The sequence below is a fragment of the Schistocerca nitens genome, chromosome 8 (assembly GCF_023898315.1).
Source record: "Schistocerca nitens isolate TAMUIC-IGC-003100 chromosome 8, iqSchNite1.1, whole genome shotgun sequence".
NCBI lineage: Eukaryota > Metazoa > Arthropoda > Insecta > Orthoptera > Acrididae > Schistocerca > Schistocerca nitens.
Window position 1 is genome coordinate 96,468,886 of NC_064621.1, and position 6,765 is coordinate 96,475,650.

The 6,765-nt window shown below is 38.5% G+C and overlaps 1 pseudogene; it reads left to right on the plus strand.

The window, feature by feature from the left end:
- The first annotated feature begins 459 nt into the window (after window positions 1–459).
- LOC126199958 (5S ribosomal RNA) lies at window positions 460–578 on the plus strand (annotated as a pseudogene).
- Window positions 579–6,765: the final 6,187 nt, after the last annotated feature.

Consider the following 6,765-nt stretch of genomic DNA (forward strand, 5'->3'; position numbering starts at 1 on the left):
AAATGAAATGAAAGAAAACATCAGCTCCAGTAGTGCCCTTGTTCTCTAATTCTTCATCACCTATGATAAATATCAACATAAAATGTTGCAGGAACAATAAATGCATTACACCTACTCAGGAACTTATATTTAATTATCAGCAGACAAGACAGATTAAATAATTGTTCAGCTCAATCAGTTGCTATCCTTAAAATAACAACCTGAAGGCACCCAACGAAAGTAAAATTGTTTCGTATGTTGCTTCAAAGCAAGCCACCCAATCAGCATATATCTAAAAATTTCAGAGGATTCTGTTCAAAAAACAAATGAAATGCCTAAAGTTCTACCGAGGTCAAAAATGGTTACAAATTTTTAGAAAAAGGCAGTTTCCACATTCAGATTTCCCCTAGCACAGTAGACTCAGTTATCCACAATATGGGCGCTGCAATTAGCTTTTAACATTTTTTAATGGAAGGCTGTGCCAATAGCCTTGCCCCAGTGGTAGCACCGGTTCCCGTCAGATCACCGAAGTTAAGCGGTGTCGGGCTTGGCTAGCACTTGGATGGGTGACCATCCGGGTTTGTCGAGAGCTGTTGAGAAGCTGGGTGCACTCAGTACTTGGAAGGCCAGTGGAGGAGCTACTTGACTGAGAAGTATCGGCTCCGGTCACGAAAACCGACAACGGCTGGGAGAGCGGTGTGCTGACCACATGCCACTCTATTATCCGCATCCAGTGACACGTAAAGACTGAGGACGACACAGTGCTCGGTCGGTACCGTTGGACCTCCCGTCACTTGTTCGGACGAGGAGACTATGGATTTCCATACACAGGGAATGCATTTTCAAATATCAGAATTTGTATTATTTGTCCACAACAAGAAATGCATTTCTGACCTGACTGCAAAATGTTAATAGTACTGGATCATTCATACGAGTCGAAGACTCCGTCTACATCTATAACCGTATTCTTAAGAAAATCATTTTTATATTACATTTTGCCAAATTCCATTAAAAATTTTTGAGTGTAAACACGGAACATTTTCACTTTTTAAGCATCAATTTGAAGATAAAAATATTGAGATAGATCATGATTTTTCAACACTTTCAGTTTTTAGCATGCACATTTGTAACAGTTGCTTCACATTTTGATCTTCCACAAGATAGTTCGCAACTACTCAGGAACGTTTTTAAATTAAATTTCAAACGGAAATAAAGTTACTCATGCATGATAATAGTTGCATTTATCTTCTTAGTGTATTTGAGTTATTTCTAAAGCAATGTTTATATCTTTTTTCCGGTAGAATTTGCTTTTAGAATAAACTTGTGAATTAAATATATGGATGATAACACAAACCTTTTTCACTGTGGAAACTGTCATAATTCCGTACCCAACAACATTGTGAAGAATAGTTCGCTTTATTAGATGACAGTACTGTGAAGTAGCTGCAAGAGATTGCATTTCCTTTAGTGACTATACAAAATCAGGAGCGTTATTTGAATCTCGAACACTGGGTAGCCTTCTGTGAGTAGGCGCTACGAAAGTTTCTGTAAATGTCGATTAACGGGGCGTGAAAAGCGAGAGCTACATTCCATTTACACCTACATGCCAGCGTAAGAGGAGAGCGTTCCAGCGTCCCAGCGTCTTTGATGATTCTGTGAAAGTCTGACAGCAGGTGGAACTCAAGCAATGTCGAACTGAATACGACTGCACACTGTTTGATCGCTCTCACCAGCTGTTTACACGCAGAGAATGCCCTGTTCTCTGATGCCGACACCTCAGTGTTCGCTCCAGTGAAATTTGTGCTTCAAAGATGAACAAAGGTAGGAACGCTGGATAAGGTACTTTCGTTTTCCAATAAAGGACGGTTGACAATCCTGTTCGTAACTCTGCAAGAGAGTGATCTCACTGAGAAAGATCTACAGTTCCGCTTGTCAATCTTGCGACCCTTTTTGTAGAGTAGAACGACTTGCAGTCGCGTGATCCGCTCAGATGTCCAAACGAACTGCGGTAGACTGTTCCTAAAACTGTTGGTGTGGCCGCTTCCTCCTCAGGTTTAATGGGACACCCAGGGACGTCATCTGGTCCTATGGTTTCTTTTCTGTGGACCAGTCTCAGTTATTTTTCAACTTCGTTCTCACTTATTTCTCCATTTGTGATATCCGCAGCCGTGGGACGGTCGAACGTAGTAGCTATGTTGTGATATTCTTCAGTGGGAACGTTTCGGAAGAACGAATTTAATATTTTGGCCATCACTGCATCTTCTGTCGTTTCGGTATCACCATGAGCAACATATTAATCGATTTTACGTAGGACCAGGACAACTTAATCCATTGCCAACACTAATTTATCCCTACAAAATTGAGGGCTACCTCTTATTCGGTTATTCAGCATCGCGTATTATAACACATTAGCTCAGAAACTCGGCATTGCTCGGGGTATTCATTTAGCCAATCTTCAATTATGAATGGAAACAAAAAACGAATTGTGTTCTGAGCGTAATACCGAAAAAATTTCATTACCATGTACACAAGGAAACACCTTTAAAATTAAGAAATTGTAGGACAAAGAAATATACAAAATGTAGAAATGTATAACTACACCTGCTTCGAGTACCCCACGAAGTGAATTCGTAAAATTCTCTATGACAACACCTCTTCATAAGTCTACAGACGGTTATTGTTTTCGCCTACATTCGTTTGCGCTTTACAGTTGAAAGCTGTCAAAAGCGCTATCACGAGTCAGGAATTTCCTTACTTTGGCTGGATTGTGGGAGTGTCTTAGTAAAGAGCAAACGTATTAAATCTTCATGCATGATGCGGCATTTTCTCAGCGTTTATGACATCATATCTCTTGAATTATGTGTCGTACAATGATGCATTTGTGTAGGTACAATGTGCGGCACGTGTGGATACAGTATGCGAAATATATTTGGAATAGAGATAGTAGCAAGGAAGTAATAAATTTAAACGCCATGCATGATGCGGCAGTTTTTCGTGCATCTCAGAATTTATGACGTCATATCACCTGATCTCTATGTCATACAATAATATAATTTTGTAGGTATTGAAAGGTGGCTACACTGAGTCACAGCGCCAGAGATTGCGCCAAAGAGTTTTATTCCGCCGCCTCCACTGGCAGTGCTTGTTCAGAAGTTGTGGTGGTTAGTGTTTTGGTGAGAGGATGTTGATAGCTGTACTATTTGAGGCCATGTCGTGTGCAGTTGTTTTGATGGGCTAGACAGCAGATGTTGTTCGAATGGGGATGTTGTAATGATCAGAGTGTATTTTTCGTCAATATATGAAGGTAAAAAACATTTTTTTAATTTTTTTTTAAATTTCCTAACTAACAATGTCTCTTGGTCACACGTTCAGTCAACAAAGCATCTGGCTTGTGTTAATGTATTAGAGTGTAATTCTGGGTTCTATGTGCAATCATAGTATTTCTGTTCTTTTTAATTACTTCATTGTAAATGGCGTTAAAAGCATCTTGTATTGAGGAAGAACCATGCCAGATGTGTACGTTGAATCACACTTCCACACACAGAACAGCTACACTTGTGCCTTGCTGTTTCGTAGCTTTCATAGTTGCTGGGGACTTAATTAATTAATTGTGTTAACGGAAATTTCGTTTCATTCTTTGTTGTTATTGTATGCAGTCAGATTGCGTACTAATACTAGTCAGGGCCAACCGTTTACGAGACCTCGTAACCGGACAGACAGCGACTAAAATTAAGAATATTTGCATAATATTTAATTAAGCCCCCATGCACGTGGCGACCGCTGCTTCGGATCGTCCCTTGGAATTCTTTTGATAGTAAAAATAGCAGACAGTAGGATTGTTGTAGTAATTTGTAGTTTAGTAATTGTAGTCTATATTGCATGTGTAGATTTGGTAATTGAACATTTGTAGTTGTCTTGTCATTCTTCTAATTGTATTTTTGCAGAATTTAATTTTTGATGTCTTGTATACGGGTTTGACAATTTTGTGCAATTGTGAAGGTTTTAATTGTTCGTTAATCGTGTTTGTCGGGAAGCATTTCGTGTGAATGGTATTGTTGGAGATAAAGTGTCATTGTGTGTAATTTTCGTATAGTGACGAGTTGTGTATGTTTTGTAAATGATTACGCGATCGATGAAAAAGGCAAAACTGATGGATAGTCAGAATGACGAAATTGTTGACATGGCGAACTCGCCAACACAGGAGAACAGTATGATGAATAATGAAGTTGAAAACAATTTAATAAGTCGGGTAAATAGTCCGCAACCATTTCAAAACTTTTCACAATCAAAAAATTGTCACAATACGAGATTAACGACAGAAGATTCTGGAATAGTATCGAACACAGATAGCTTTACAGCTATGACGAAGGAAGCTGGTTTTGCGGGAAATGTTAGGGGCGACAGGAATTTCGAATCAGTCAATTTGGAGCAGTTGATGAGTGCAATATTAAATTTTGGATCCGAATTAAAAACAGTGGGATCACGGTTAGACTCACAAATAGGAACAATTAAAACTGAGATGGGAACAATGGAAACACAGTTAGACTCACTGGGATCACAGTTAGGATCTGAATTAAAAACAGTGGCAACACGGTTAGACTCACAAATAGGAACAATTAAAACAGAGATGGAAACAATGGAAACACGGTTAGACTCACGAATAGGGACATGTTTCAAAAATATGAAAGATGAATTAAAGAAAGAAATTAGAGAAGAAGTACAACCGATTTTGAATTCTCACAATAATAGATTAATTTCAATAGAAATTAGACAAAAGGAACAGGATAGAGAACAGGAAGAAAGAGATCGCGTGATAGTACAAAAATTTTCAGAGTTAAATTTACAACGTGCACATGATAAGGAAGAAATATTTGAAAGAATCGAGGAATCCGCACCAAATGACAGAATAAATAACCTAACACAACAATATGAACAGTTAACTACTAAATGTGTCAATACTGTAACCCGAGTCGCGACACTTACGGAAGACGTAAATAAACAGAAAGAACAGATAGGTGACTTATCGGAAAGAGTTGAGGAGATTTCAGATAAACTGACAAATCTTAGTTTACATGGGGACAGAGATTCAGATGATACAGCTCCATTGCCATTTGCAGAAACCGAAGAGTACCAGAACATAAATAAACATGTTGAAAATCAGGGAAAATTTAACGAACGCGTTAAAAGGGAATTTGAGACGTTACGAAAGCAAGTCAAACAAATTGAAAGCGAAATCGTAGGAAAAGACGGTAGAAGAAATTTGGAATCACCGATAGCAGAGGGCTTTGAAGAAAATAATTTATTTCATTTACGAGAAGCAACAAGAAGGCGCCAGGCGCGCGAACTTGACAATAATCGACATTGGGACTGGGACAGACGCGGTAGGTCTTTATCGCCATGAGGCGAAAACTTTGACTATAAACACTTTTTAACTGTTCGGAAATTTAAGATCCTTCGCAATTCTAAGAATGACATACATCCATGTTCATGGTTAGATGAATTTATGTACGCACTTCCACCAAACTGGCCACTAAGTCACAAACTGGAATTTATGTGCGGCTATTTAAGTCCTCAGGGGATTCACTACACTAAGTGAATATGTGCCGTAGCGTGCACAGGGCCCCGAGCTGTAGTAGTGCTATTTCCCTTTTAGTTTTCTGCACCGCTGCCTACTCTTCTACTATTCTTTGTATCTATCAAAAAAATTCTTCAACTATCAATCTATCTAGAGAGTCGGTAAAGAATAACCGGATATGACTATTTTACCCAAAAATGATTTCGGAAATTACCGTTTAGACTTACTGTATCTTCAGCAGCATTAATTCGTAGTTTAAACGAAATTTTACCTGTTTATCTTCGTGACAATATTACTTCATATGTTGACGATATTCTTATTGCTAAATGTTCTTGGAGTGAGCATAACAAAATTTTGGATTCATTATTACGTATTTTTGCAAGAGTTGGCATTACAGTGAACTTGGAAAAATCTGAATTTGTCGTTCTCAGATGAAATTTCTTGGTCATATTATTTCTACAGAAGGTATTCTCCCTGATCCAGAAAAACTAGATGCTATTCGTGATTATGCTGTTCCTACTACAAAACGTGATGTTCGTAGTTTCCTTGATGTCTGTAATTTTCTTAGACGCTTTGTTAGATTGGACAATTTGCCCACACCTCGTTTATGTGAACTATCTGGAAAGAATTCTAATTGGTGTTGGGATGAGGAAGCTCAATCAGAATTTGAAAAACTTCGTGATGCTTTAGTTGCTGCTCCACTTCTTTCACATCCGGATTTATCTAAAGAGTTTTGTTTGGCGACAGACTCATCATACAAAGGCTTAGGTGCACACTTATTTCAAGAGAGAGAAGATGACGGCGTTGTGGTGCAGAAAACTATTGCCGATCTGTTCTTGCCAAATGCAAATTATGTCAAAAGGCTAAGCCGCCAACTATTTCTCACAGAGCACTGTTGTTTCCTATCATTCCAGCGAAATTAAAGGAGATCGCTGCAGTCGATTTGTTCGGTCCAGTGGTTCGTTCTACTAATGGTTTTGCGTACATTTTGGTAGCAGTGGAATTGACGTCAAAATATGTGTGTTTTACACCTTTACGCAAAGCAACAGCTCGTTCAGTATCTAATGCCTTCATCAAACATTTTCTTAAAGAAGTGGGTCATGTTGATAAGGTTATATCAGATAATGGATCACAGTTTCGCTCTAAAATTTGGCTTCGTACTCTACTGCGTCGTAAGATTAAACCAATTTTCATTTCACTTTTTCACCCTC